General features: G+C 48.8%; 1 protein-coding gene across 1 annotated transcript in view; it reads right to left on the bottom strand.

The window, feature by feature from the left end:
- Positions 1-8,638, bottom strand: part of PRDM15 (PR/SET domain 15) — a 62,166-nt gene extending 53,528 nt beyond the window's left edge. The window contains exon 1 of the mRNA XM_018051675.1: positions 8,564-8,638. The gene's annotated coding sequence lies outside the window, so the exon portion shown is untranslated. The remainder of the gene's footprint in view (positions 1-8,563) is intronic.

The following is a 13,304-nucleotide window of genomic DNA, read 5'->3' on the forward strand; positions in this document are numbered from 1 at the left end:
GCTATCTGTATATTTTGGAAATTCTGTCCTTGTCAACTGCATCATTTGCAAATATTTTCTCCCATTCCATAGGTTGTCTTTTCATTGTGGTTTCTTTTGCTGTGCAAAAGCTTATGACTTTGATTAGATCCCATTGGTTCAGTTTTGCTTTTATTTCTATTGCCTTGGGAAACTAAGAAAACATCAGTACGATTTATGTCAGAGAATGGGCTCTATTCTCTTCTAGGAGTTTTCTGGTATCTTGTCTTTATGCCATTTTGAGTTTATTTTCATGTGCAGTGAGAGACCATGGTCTAACTTCATTGCTTTACAGGTAGCCATCCAGCTTTCCCAATGTCAGTTGCTAAAGAGACTGTCTTTTCTCCATTGTACATTCTTGCCTCCTTTGTTGAAAGTTAATTGACCATAGATGCCTGGGTTTATTTCTGGGCTTTCTACTCTGTTCCATTGATCCACAGGTCTGTTTCTGTGCCATACCAAGCTGTTTTGATTAGTATACCTTTGTAATATTATCTGAAGCCTGAGTTGTGATGCCTCCAGCTTTGTTCTTCTTGCTCAGGACTGATTTGGCAATTCTGTGTCTCTTATGGTTCCATATAAATTTTAGGATTATTTTTCTAGGAATTATGTCTCCGGTCATTTGATATGGATTGCAATCAATTTGTAGACTGCTTTGAGTATTATGGCCATTTTAACAATACTATTTCTTCTAATCAAAGAGCATGGGCTATCTTTCCATTTCTTTAAACAATATTTAATTTCCTTTATCAGTGTTTTATAGTTCTCAGCATATAAGTCATTCATTTCCTCGATCAGCTTTATTTCTAAGTATTTTTTATACAATTTTAAACAGGATTTTTTTTTTAACTTTCCCTTTCTGATATTTCACTGTTAGTGTAAAGTAAGTGCAACAGATTTACACATGTTAATCCTGTACCCTGCTACTTTCTGAATTCATTTATCGGTTCTTATAGTTTTTGTGTGGCATCTTTTTTGTTGTTCAAGTGGCTAAGTTGCGTCTAGCTCTTCATGACCTCAAGGACTACAGCCCACCAGGCTTCCCTGTTCTTCACTATTTCCTGGAGTTTGCCCAAACTCATGTCCATTGATGGTGATGCCATCCAATCATATCATCCTTTGTTGCCCCTTCTCCTGCCCTCCATCTTTTCCAGCATTAGGGTCTTTTCCAATGAATCAGCTCTTCCCATCAGGTGGCCAAAGTACTGGAGCTTCAGCATCAGCCCTTCCAATGAATATTCAGGGTTGATTTTCTTTAAGATTGACTGCTTTGATCTTCTTGCAGTCCAAGGGACTCTCAAGAGTCTTCTTCACCACCACAATTTGAAAGCATCAATTCTTCAGCACTCAGCCTTCTTTATGGTTCAGGGCTCACATCCATACACGACTACTGGAAAAACCATAGCTTTGACTATATATGTACCTTTGTTGGCAAAGAGATGTCTCTGCTTTTTAATCTGCTATCTAGGTTTGTCATTAAAAAAAAAAAAAGAAAGGCAGAGACGTCACATTGCAACCAAGGCTTGTTGTGATTTTGGAGCCCAAGAAAATAAAGTCTTTCACTGCTTCCACGTTTTCTTCCTCTATTTGCCAGAAAGTGATGGCGCCAGATGCCATGATCTGAGTTCAAAAATACTGGAGTGGGCTGCCATTCCCTCCTCCAGTGGCCCATGTTTTGTCAGAACTCTTCACTGTGACCTGTCCATTCTGGGTGGCCCTGCATGGCATGGCTCGTAGTATCACTGAGTTACACAAGCCCCTTTGTCACGACAAGGCTATGATCCATGAAGAAGTGGCATCTTTAGGTTTTTCTATATATAGTATCATGTCACTGGCAAATAAAGACAATTTTACCTCTTCCTTCCAGTTTGGATACCTTTTCTTTTTCTTGTCTGATTGCTGTGGTCTGCACTTCTAATAACTATGTTGAACCGAAGTGGTGAGAGTGGACACACTTGTTCCAGATTTTAGCAAGGAGGCTTTCAGCTTTTCACTGTTGCATATTACATTAGTGATGTGTATGTCATAATAGGTTTTATAAAGAAGCCTCCTGAAGTCTGTGCTATCCTGGAAAAATCCCTTTGGTGCGTGGAATGCTCCTTTGTAGAAGGGAAGTTCAGTCTCTAGACTTTTCCAGCATGTAAGAAATCCTAGAATAAGGGACTGTAGATAGTACTGTCATAGGGGAAAATGACAGAAAAATTCACAGAGTGTGAGATTTAGCCATTTTAACTACTGATCCTGGAGATACGTACCTTACACCAGTGGTTCTCAAAGTGTGGTCCCTGGACTAGCAAAGAGTAACACCAGCAGCACCTGGGAATTTCTTGAAAAGGCAAATTCTTGGATCCCTCCCCAGACCTGCTGGAGCAGCCTCTCTGGGCTGGGATCTCCCTACTCTGCTAATCTTTAGGTTATTCTGAGGCAGCTCAAGTCTGAGAACAGCTGCTTAACCTTAAATCTTTTTAAAACTTACACGGCTGCCAAAAGAAAACAAACAACAACTGTGATCACTGGAGGGCCACAGTAGTAGTGTCAGGAAACCAGATTCATCCTGAACGTCATTTAGGCTCAGGTCAGGATGACCTGTGTGCAACTTGGTGAGAAACGGTTTGAAAAGAAGGGTGACGTGGAGCAGATGTTCTCTGTGACAACTGAGGTTTACAAGGCAGCCCCCGTAATGACAACTGTTAGAAAATGATTCTGCAAAGGAAGATTAAAGTGGGAGGAATCACCCTACCTGACTCAAACTTAATTATAAAGCAACAGCAATGAGTACTCCGGTTCAGTTGGAGGGACAGAAGCACAGGTCAATGGAAATGGAGAACATATTCACACAAATACGCTCAACTGATTTTGAACAAAGGGTAGAAGCAGCTCAACTAAAGAAACATGATCTTTTCAACAGTGCTGGAGCAACTGGACATGCAGAGGCAAAAAAAAAAAAAAAAAGAAAAAAAAAAGCACTGTGACCTTACAACTTACACAAGGATTAATTCCTAACAGATAAGAAACTTAAAAGGATATTTTTTTTTTTTTTTAGAAAAATAGGAGAAAATCTTTAGAAACTAGGGATAGCCAGCTTTTAGACTTGTTACCAAAAGCATAGTTTACTAAAGGAAAACTGATAAATGGGACTTCACCAAAATTTAAAGATTTTGCTTTACAGAATTCACTGTTAAGAGGATGAACAAAGTAAAGACCTGGAGACATTTTAACTAACCATGTATCCATATATAAGATATGCAAAGAACTCTTAAAACCCAAGGATAAAAATGCAAGCAACCCATTTATAAAGTGGGCAAAAGACATAAACAGACATTTCACCAACAAAAACACTGGAATGACAAACAAGCACATGAAAAGATGTCCAACATCATGAACCTCCAAGTGCAAAGCACAATGAGACACCACTACATACCTCTCAGGACAGCGGGGACTGGGGCACCCATGTGCCCTGGTGGGAATGGATCCATTCGACAATTTCTGATAAATCAACATGGCCTATGACCCAGCAATAGTACTGGCTGGGTGGTCATCCCAGAGAAATGGAAAGTTACATCCATATAAAAGCCTATACACGACTGTTGGGGGCAGCTTGATTCCTAACAGCCCCAGCTGGAGATAACCCAGGGTGCCTCACTGAGTGACCGTTTCTGTAACCCATCTACAGTCTGGAATACCAGTCAGCACTGAAAATACGCAACTCCTGACACACGACAGACCCTGGTGAGTCTCCAGAATGCTACTGGGTGAAAAAAGCCAATCCCCAGCAGTTACATAGTGTGTGATCCTGTTCACGTTCTTGAAATGGCAAAATCAGTGAGACGGGAACTAGAGCAGTGAGTGGTTGGTGGGGGTCAAGGAGGGGTTGGGGTGGAAAGACAGAGGGCATGAGGCTATAAGAGGGCTCCAACCAGGCTGGCATGTCCTGTATCTGGACCCCATCAAGGTCACCATTCCTCCAGTCACCCAGTACCGGAGCTGTGCATGGTGGTACCACTGGTGGGAAGTGGATGAAGCGAACATGGATCTCTGCATTCTTTTTCACAACCACCGGGTAGCCACAGTGATCTCCAGATCACAGCAGTTTAAAAGCGACGTCCAGCACAATGGATGGGAATGGTCTGGATCCCAGTGGAAATAAAGCACATCAGACCTTGACTGGACAGTTGGATATCTGAACACTGGCTGGGCATCTGGCCAGATTTTGACCACATCAAGGTGCCAGCATTAAACGTTTTAGGTGGGCTCACGTATGGTGTTTATTTTTAGAGTCCTTCTCCTGGAGAGACACAGATTGAAATGTTCACCGATGCAGTGACGTGACCAGGGTTTGCCACTGGGTCTGACCAGTGGCAAGTCCTGGCCAGGGTGGAGGGGGTGGTCAGGCCCCGGGCAGCGGTGGCTGGGGTGGTGATGGACGCGTGACTGTTGCCAGCCTGTTTCCTGTGTCCAGGTTTTCGTATGAAAACTACTTGTGAGTGGCACCCGTACACATGTCCCGTCCTTTGCTTCCATTGACGTTTTTTGAGTCCTGCCCCCAGAGCTGACCGAAGACACACGTCAAGTCCACTAAACATCTTTTTCTTCACCTCACTTGACCTCTGGGTCACTCCAGACATGGCTGACCTTCTTCCTCTCCCCACACTCACTTGCCATCACCTCTCACGCCCGAGTCCACCCAGGCCCTGACCCCACCTGACGCTTAGGTCCAGGCATGACCGACCTCTTTGCTGACGGTCCCACAAAAGTGTTGTGCGAAATGCTATTTCCTGCCCTTCACCTGAGAGTATTAAGTGGCTCAGCCTTACTTGAAACAGCTGTTCAGTTCAGTTCAGTTCAGTTCAGTTACTCAGTCGTGTCCAACTCTTTGCGACCCCATGAATCACAGCATGCCAGGCCTCCCTGTCCATTACCAACTCCCGGAGTTCATTCAAACTCACGTCCATCGAATCGGTGATGCCATCCAGCCATCTCATCCTCTGTCGTCCCCTTCTCCTCCTGCCCCCAATCCCTCCCAGCACCACGGTCTTTTCCAGTGAGTCAGCTCTTCGCATGAGGTGGCCAAAGTACTGGAGTTTCAGCTTCAGCATCAGTCCTTCCAATGAACACCCAGGACTGATCTCCTTTAGGATGGACTGGTTGGATCTCCTTGCAGTCCAAGGGACTCTCAAGAGTCTTCTCCAACACCATAGTTCAAAAGCATCAACTCTTCGGCGCTCAGCTTTCTTCACAGTCCAACTCTCACATCCATACATGACCACTGGAAACCATAGCCTTGACTAGACAATCTTTGTTGGCAAAGTAATGTCTCTGCTTTTTAATATGCTATCTAGGTTGGTCATAACTTTCCTTCCAAGGAGTAAGCATCTTTTAATTTCATGGCTTCAATCACCATCTGCAACAGCTGTGAGGGATGTAATTTCCAGCATATTATAAATATTGACTTCTTAAAAAATAGTTCTGTGGCTCTTTAAGCAGGTCTATTGGAATCGAAGCACTAGAGTGTGCCATCCGGTCATAGGGTATGTGGACAAGCTCTTCTCCCCCTTCAGGAGGCGCTTCTGTCTCTACCAGCGTTTGTTTCCATCACTGCAGGTGTTAAACCCCACGTGTTACACTGGTGCTTACATGGATCTTTTATGCATATAGATCAAACCAGTCTTGATTTTCTAGGACCCTGAGTATGTGGTAACTTCTCCTGGACTGAGCTATCATTCCAATAACTGGGACACCACTGATCAAAATGGAAATGCTGCCCACACTGGCGACCGGTGACCTGACACACAAGCTCGGTTTAATGAGGTAAACGGGGCTTTCTCCCCAGTCCACTCACGTATGGTGGAAGTTGATTCAGCTCTGCTCCTATCCTTTGCTCTCACAGATGTAAGTGCAGAAGGCTCTGCTCCACAGACAAGCAACTTTGCGGGGGAGGAGCTCTGTCACCACTTAGCGAAAGCCACTACCCGAGGTCTGGGGGTCGCCATGTCCTGGATGACGAGAGGGGCCTTTCTTTCTTAAGCCGGGAGCACCTCAGGGAGGTGAGGACCAGGGAGGTGAGGACCAGGGCCGTGAGCACAGGGCAAAGGTCTCTCTCATCCTGAGGGGCAGTTTAAAAATGCTGCTGGTCTCCTGGGCCCTGATTCCCCGACCACGCCCCAACCTGCACACCTGTCAGCTGACACCTCCTGCACATTCCCCACCAGTCCAGCAGCAAGGCCTGCCTCACTCTAGAAACACTCCTTGTCCCCTCCTGACTCATTTCCCCTCTACCTCCACCCTGTTTCTAGGGGAAGACACAGATTTGCTGGACCCCTGCCCAAAGCCCCCAGGGGTGTCTGGCTCTCAGGGTGAACTCTGAGTAGAGTACAGCCTGGGCCGCCCTGACTTGGCCACACAAAGCTTGCTGCCACCCCAGGGCCTTCGCACTTGCCCTGACCCCAGATCTCCACTGAGGAACACTGGTTTCCATTCAGCCATCCCCTCCCCAGACAGACCTTCTGGGTCCCCACTGCCCAAGTGCGCCCACCCCTGCCCAAACCCCCACCTCCACCTGCTACTTTTCCTGCCTTCTCCGCCAGGCTCCAACCACTATCCATCTCCTCCCCTCCAGAACATTCGATCTATGGGGCAGGGCCTTCTCTCTTCTCCTCTGCAGCACCCGGCAAGGGACAGCTGCTTGAATGCAGGCATACATGAACTGTGTGAGATGAACTCAGCAAGTACTGTCATGGGTCACAACTGTGAAAAGGAGGCTGAGAAAGCATTTGAGTCCCTGCTCACAATCTCAACCTCTCAAATCCCATGTCCGAGAAACAGCTGCCTTCAATCTCTCTTAAATCTGTAGAATGGGTGCAGTGTTCTCCTGGCCTTCTACACAGACAGTGGTATGTGACACATATATGCCAAGCTAATGGAGCTCTTTCTCAGATACAATCATTCCCAGAAAAGCTATTAGCCTTGTAGTTGAGGGTTTTTGTTTTTTTTTTAATGGGTGTTCTGGTAAAATATAAATTCTTTTTCTGTTTACAAAATAGAACATATTACTACTGCATTCTTTGCTGGCAACTTTCTTGCAAAAATATGAATCAAAGATATAGGAGGAAAAAACTGCATAGGATAAGTCCTACTATTTTTCCTCTTCAAAATTCAAACTACAGTTGTTTTCTTAACCATTCCCATAAGGTAGTGATGTCAAGGAAATGCAGAGAAGCAGAGTGAAGCAGTGAAAATGTGGAAAATGTGAAAATATCCAGGTTTGAAACAAAATATGGTAGTGGTGTGTGTGTAGTGGGGCGGAGAGAGAAGAGGGAGGCTGACTTATAAAAACAAAGTGTCCACAATCATTACAGGTTCCAGGGAGAGTTCACACTGTTGCCTCCAAATATTTGTCACAAAACCAGTTGCTCATTTACTTTTCATCCTTAAAAATACTTCCAGGAACTTAACAGTGTTCTCCAAATTGATCTGGTGAGTCCAGATTTTATGAGAGTGGCTTAGGCAAACGTGGTATTTGTGGGCTGGCAGCTTTAACTATGTACACGGGTCCACGTGTCTCTGATCACACACTTTTTTCTACCATTTTAATCTACCCATGGTGTACCCAGTGGTGGGGAGGAGGCAATTTCTGAGCGTTTGTGGATTTAAAAAAATCTCATCCACTACATTAAGAGCTTAATAAACACGAAATAACTATAACTATCAGGTTAGGTGGATATTTCCATAGGGTCTTTCCACTTGTCCCCTCAAAGCTGACCCTCACCCGTCCCCGACATCCTCTCCAGAGGCCCACATGGCTTGCTGGTCCACCTGTCCGCGTCAGGGCGGGGCCAGCGCACCCCTTCCCAGCACGGCCGGCCACCCACCCGGAGAGTAGGCACATGTCACCTGTCCATGGGTTTCACTATCATGCCTCTGCCACGCAAGGGTTTACATAAACGGGATGCAGGGTGCTCTTGAGGGTGGGGGTGGGGTGGGCAGCCCCATCGCCCAAATTCAGGGGTCTGCCTTTGTAATCTCAGGAGCCTGGGGTCCAGGGATCCTCCCCGTGCGCCCCCTGAGGCTGGGCCCTAGGACGGGGTAGCGTGACATCACGAGGGACCTTCGGCGACGAGGGCGCCCGGGGGCGGGACCGCGGGCCGGGGGCCGGGGGGCGGCGGACCACCCGCGCCGCGCCCACGGGCGAGCGCGGCCCCGGCCCCGCGCCGGGAGCCGGCCGGCCGGCCGGGGTGCGGGGGGCGGCGGGCGGCGGGGCCCGCGGCGGGGCCGGCGGCGACGGGCGGGCGGGCAGGCGGCGCGCAGGGCGATCCCGGAGCGGCTCCGGGAAATCCAGCCGGGTTTTGACTCCGATCGCCCACGGTGCCCGCAGCCGGCGACTGTAACAAAGAACAGGCGGCATGGCGGATGGACCGGGGCGGGCGGCGGGCCGGGCGGGGCCGGGGGCGGCAGGCCGGGCCGGGACGCGCGGGGGCGGCCGGCCGGGGGTGGCCGGCCGAGGCGGCGCGCGCGGGGGCGGGCGGCGGGCGCGGGGCCCGGGCTTTACCTGCCTTTGGAATGTGCAGAGCGGGATCGGATCCGGACTCCGGGTTGCGATCCGCTCCGGAAACTGCGCAGCACCGGAAGCCGGGGGGCGGCAGCGGGGTATTGTGGGAGTTGTAGTCCTTGGGGGGCGCGGGCGGCGTGGAGGCGAGAGCCTGGACAGGAGAGCGGGAGCCGGCGGCCTGGGCCTGGACTGGGCGGTGTGGCCGCGGAGCGGGCGGTCTGGACTGGGGAGTGGGCACGGTGGACCGGGAGCGGGTGGTGTGGACGGGGCAGCGGGCGGCGTGAACTGGAGAGCCTGGGAGTAGGCGGTGTGGACGCGGAAGCGGGCGGCATGGACCAGAGAGTAGCTTGACGTGGTGGACGGGGCAGTCCGGGATTGCGGACCTCATGGACAAGGGGGACCGGAGCGGCGTGGACTGGACTGGCAGGGCGCGGGTTAGGCGTGGGCCAGTCGCTGGGTGAACGGGCGGTGTGGATCCGGATCGGCCGGGACACGCGTGGCGGATTCCGGCTACCCTTTCCCCGGGGCCGGAGGGGGCGTCAAGCGGCCGCGCGCGCCCCTTCCCCGGTGGCGTGGCGGGTCCAGATACCCGCGACGGGTTCGCGTTGGCAGCTCGCACACCCCCCACCCCGCGCGGACCTTTCTTCTGATGGCTCCCTCGAGACTTAATTTCCTGGGGGTGGGGGGAGGGGAGGTAAAAGAGAGTCGAACTCTTTTTTTCTAATTTATTTATTTTTTATTGAAGGATAATTGCTCTACAGAGTTTTGTTTTCTGCCAAATATCGGCAAGAATCAGCCATGGGTGCACCCGTGTCCCCTCCCTCCAGAACCTCCCTCCCATCTCCTTCCCCATCCCACTCTTCTAGGTTGTTATACAGCCCCTGTTTGAGTTCCCTGGTCATACAGCAAATCCCCACTGGCTATTTAGTTTACATATGGTATTGTAAATTTCCGTGTTACTCTCTCCATACATCTCAACCTCCCCCCCGCCACCCCCACCCCGCCGGTGCCCATGTCTGTTTGCTGCCCAGGTATAACGATGTCTGGATTTAGCCCACGGAGCTGCTTGCTACCCTTGGTCACCTTTCTCTCCACTTGGTAAAGGCTTAGAGGCTCTTGACCTGCCTGCCAAGCTCCTAAATTAGAGCAGCTCACTGGTGAGTGGAGATCCTGCCTTTTCAGTCCAGGCCCTGGGAGTCCCCAGAGTTCTGCCTTAACCACTGCCCCACACTGCGCTGTGCCAAGTACCTACAGGCACCCCGGATGCTGCGAACTTGAGGCGAGTGCCACTGCCTGGCACTAACTCTGTCCCCTCTGCCTTCCACCCAAGCTTGGGGGAGGAATGGGGCTTGTATGGTCTCAACCCTTATCATTCACTGAACAAACAGTCACAGAGGAATAAAAACAGAAGAGACCAGAAGGATCCTTCATCTAGTCCTGGGCGCTCAGGTTTGGCAATGTAGCTGCCTTGTACATTTCTGCCTGCCAAAAACTCATTAATAAAATCAGAGAGAGGGACTGAACTGAGAGCAATGATTTGAAATTGATATTAGAAAAGGCTCCTTCCCCTAATATATATAAAGCTCTTAAGAACCAATAGGAAAAAGATAAAGAACCCAACAAAAAATGAACAGTCTATGGACAGTTCACAGAAAATACAGTGACTCCTATGTACGTTAGTCACTCAGTCATGTCCAACTCTTTTTCAACCACATGACTGTAGCCCTCCAGGCTCCCCTGTCCATGGGATTCTCCAGGTAAGAATACTGGAGTGGGTTGCCATGCCCTCCTCCAGGGGATCTTCTCAACCCAGGGATTGAACCCAGGTCTCCCACATTACAGGCAGATTCTTTACTGTCTGAGCCATCAGGGAAACCCATAGGAAATGCTAACCAACTATATTATTGCAGCTATGTATGTAAGCAAAATTACAGTGAGATCATTTTTATCTCTCAGATTAGCAAAGATTTTCAAAGTTTAATAGCATGATTTTGAAGAGCCTGTAGAGAAACAAATGGTCTCATCCTTTCCAGGTTTGGATGTAATCAGCACAGCCTCCATCTGGGCCATCTGTTAATATCCACAGAAATCCTCGATGCACAGAACCTTTGGCCTAGCAGTCCCACCTGCAGGAATTTATCCTTCAGCCAGACTCACTTGTTCAAATTGATCTGTGTATGAGGTTGATCTTTTTTTTCTTTGGCCATACCTTGAGGCTTGTGGGACTTAATTCCCTGACTAGGAATTGAAACCACGCCCTGGGCAGTGAAGTTGATCTTAATTTCCCATCAGTAGCCCGTGTCCATAGGGACTGGGGAGGAAGTGCTGCTGGGGCTCCTTTCTCTGCTCATCCCCAACGTTGACGGACAGCCTTCCCCAGTGGCTGCCCAGTGGCACTCTCAGTAGGTCCGCATCACGGCCTCCCACACCTGGATCACCTCACCTGTGTCTCCTCAGCTCCACCCTGCTGAGCCCCATCCAGTGGTGAGATTCCAGCCTTCTGTTCCTTGAACACATTGCCAAGGTCCACACTCACCCCTGTATCTTGGAACATGTTCCCAGGTTCTCCCCATCATTCAGGTCTTTGCCCAAGTGTGCCCCAACTCTGAAGATCCCCAAACTGACCACAGCAGCTAATGAGCAACCCCCACCAACACACCCACCCCTCTTGAAACATCACTCACAGGTCTCATTCAATAAACTAAGATCATGGCATCTGGTCCCATAACTTCATGGCAAATAGATGGGAAAACAATGGAAACAGTGAGAGACTTTATTTTTGGGGCTCCAAAATCACTGCAGATGGTGACCTCAGCCATGAAATTAAAAGACGCTTGCTCCTTGGAAGAAAAGCTATGACCAACCTAGATAGCATATTAAAAAGCAGAGACATTACTTTGCCGACAAAGTCTATCTAGTCAAAGCTATGGTTTTTCCAGTAGTCATGTATGGAAGTGAGAGTTGGGACTATACAGAAAGCTGAGCACCAAAGAACCATGGTGTTGGAGAAGACTCTTGAGGGTCCCTTGGACACCAAGGAGATCAAACCAGTCAATCCTAAAGGAAATCAGTCCTGAACATTCATTGGAAGGACTGTTGCTAAAGCTGAAACTCTAATACTTTGGCCATCTGATGTGAAGAGCCAACTCATTGGAAAAGACCCTGATGCTGGGAAAGATTGAAGGCAAAAGGAGAAGGGGACGACAGAGGATGAGATGTTTGGATGGCATCACCAACTCAATGGACATGAGTTTGAGCAAGCTCCAGGAGATGGTGAAGGACAGGGAAGCCCAGAGTGCTGCAGTCTATGGGGTCGCAAAGAGTTGGACACGACTGAGGGACAGAACATGTTCTTAGAAAGTGCTTTCTGAAGAATTTAGGGTGAAACATGATGTCCTCAAACAATAATCGATCAGTTGAGCACTAGATCCTGGACTGAACAAATGGAGCGAAACCAGTGAGTCTAGGTGAAGGATACATAGGTTATTCTCTAGGTTGGAATTTTAAAAAATAAATTGGGAGAATTAAAAACACACAAGGCTTTCCCTTGTGTGTTTGAGTGGCTAAGTCTCCACACTCCCCATGTAGGGGGTGAGGTTAGTTCCCTGGTGGGAACTGAATCTCACATGCCACAAAGAAGATTTAAGATCCTGTGTGCCAGGAACAGCCAAATAACTAGATATGTATGAAACCCCACATAAACAGAGAAGTGCTTCCCACGCTATCAGGGGGTTTTCCTTCTCAGAGAGCTGCTGTGACGTCAGGATGCCATTGCTTTAGCGTGCAGCCCCAGACTGGGGCTCTTGCTCCCAGCCCTGACATTGGCCTGCCTGATACATGTCTCATAGCACTGGTTTTTGTTAATTTAAACATAAAGCTCCTTTGCTAGGGGATACTGTGGACATACGTATCCTCAGCTTCACTTTTCCACCCCACCTTTGGCTTCTGCTTTCAATCTGGCTAATTATTCCCATCCAGATAAAGAGAACTAACCAGCAAATAGTCTCATGCCTACTGTGTGCCAAGCAGTGCATCTCATGTTCCATCGTTCTCACCCATCACATAAAGTCCAGGAAAGACCAAGTGAGGCCATAAGTCCTTGGTCTCTTCAGTTGACATGAGGTAGTGGAGACTAGTGGTCATAAAAACGGGTTCTGCAGCCAGGCAGCCTGGGCTTAAATTCTGGTCCTGCCAGTTACCAGCTATGTGATCTTGAGCAAGCGACTAAACCTCTTAATGCCTCAGTTTCCTGAGATCATAACTCACAGGGTTGCTTCAAAGAGCATAGAAGTCAGTGTCTTAGTAAATACTTTGCAAGATCCTGGCACATAGCAAGCGCTCAGTTAGTTTTAGCAATAATTACTGTGATCTCGAGTCCTCCCCTGGTATTTCTCTAAAATATGAAGCAGCGCAATGCACCTATACAAGCATCCAACTTGATGAATATTGACAGCATCAGTATCATGAATAGTTCTGAGTGCCCGGCACATGCAAGGCACAGCTTGGCCGTTTGCATTATGGACGTTACAGTTCAGAGCGGAGGTGAGCTGTGCACAGCTGTGGAGGGGGATGCCCCTGGCTCACCTTGGGAAGGGGGCCTGGGCTGGCAGCTTTCTCTTGGGGGCAGGCACTGTACTAGGTCGTTCATGCTGGTATCCAGCCCTCTATGGTGAGCGAGCTGCCTTTCTTTCAATAAACGATTTACTGACACACACAGCACCCTACATTTGTGAGGGACGAA

This window comes from Capra hircus, chromosome 1, assembly GCF_001704415.2.
Source record: "Capra hircus breed San Clemente chromosome 1, ASM170441v1, whole genome shotgun sequence".
NCBI classification, from domain to species: domain Eukaryota; kingdom Metazoa; phylum Chordata; class Mammalia; order Artiodactyla; family Bovidae; genus Capra; species Capra hircus.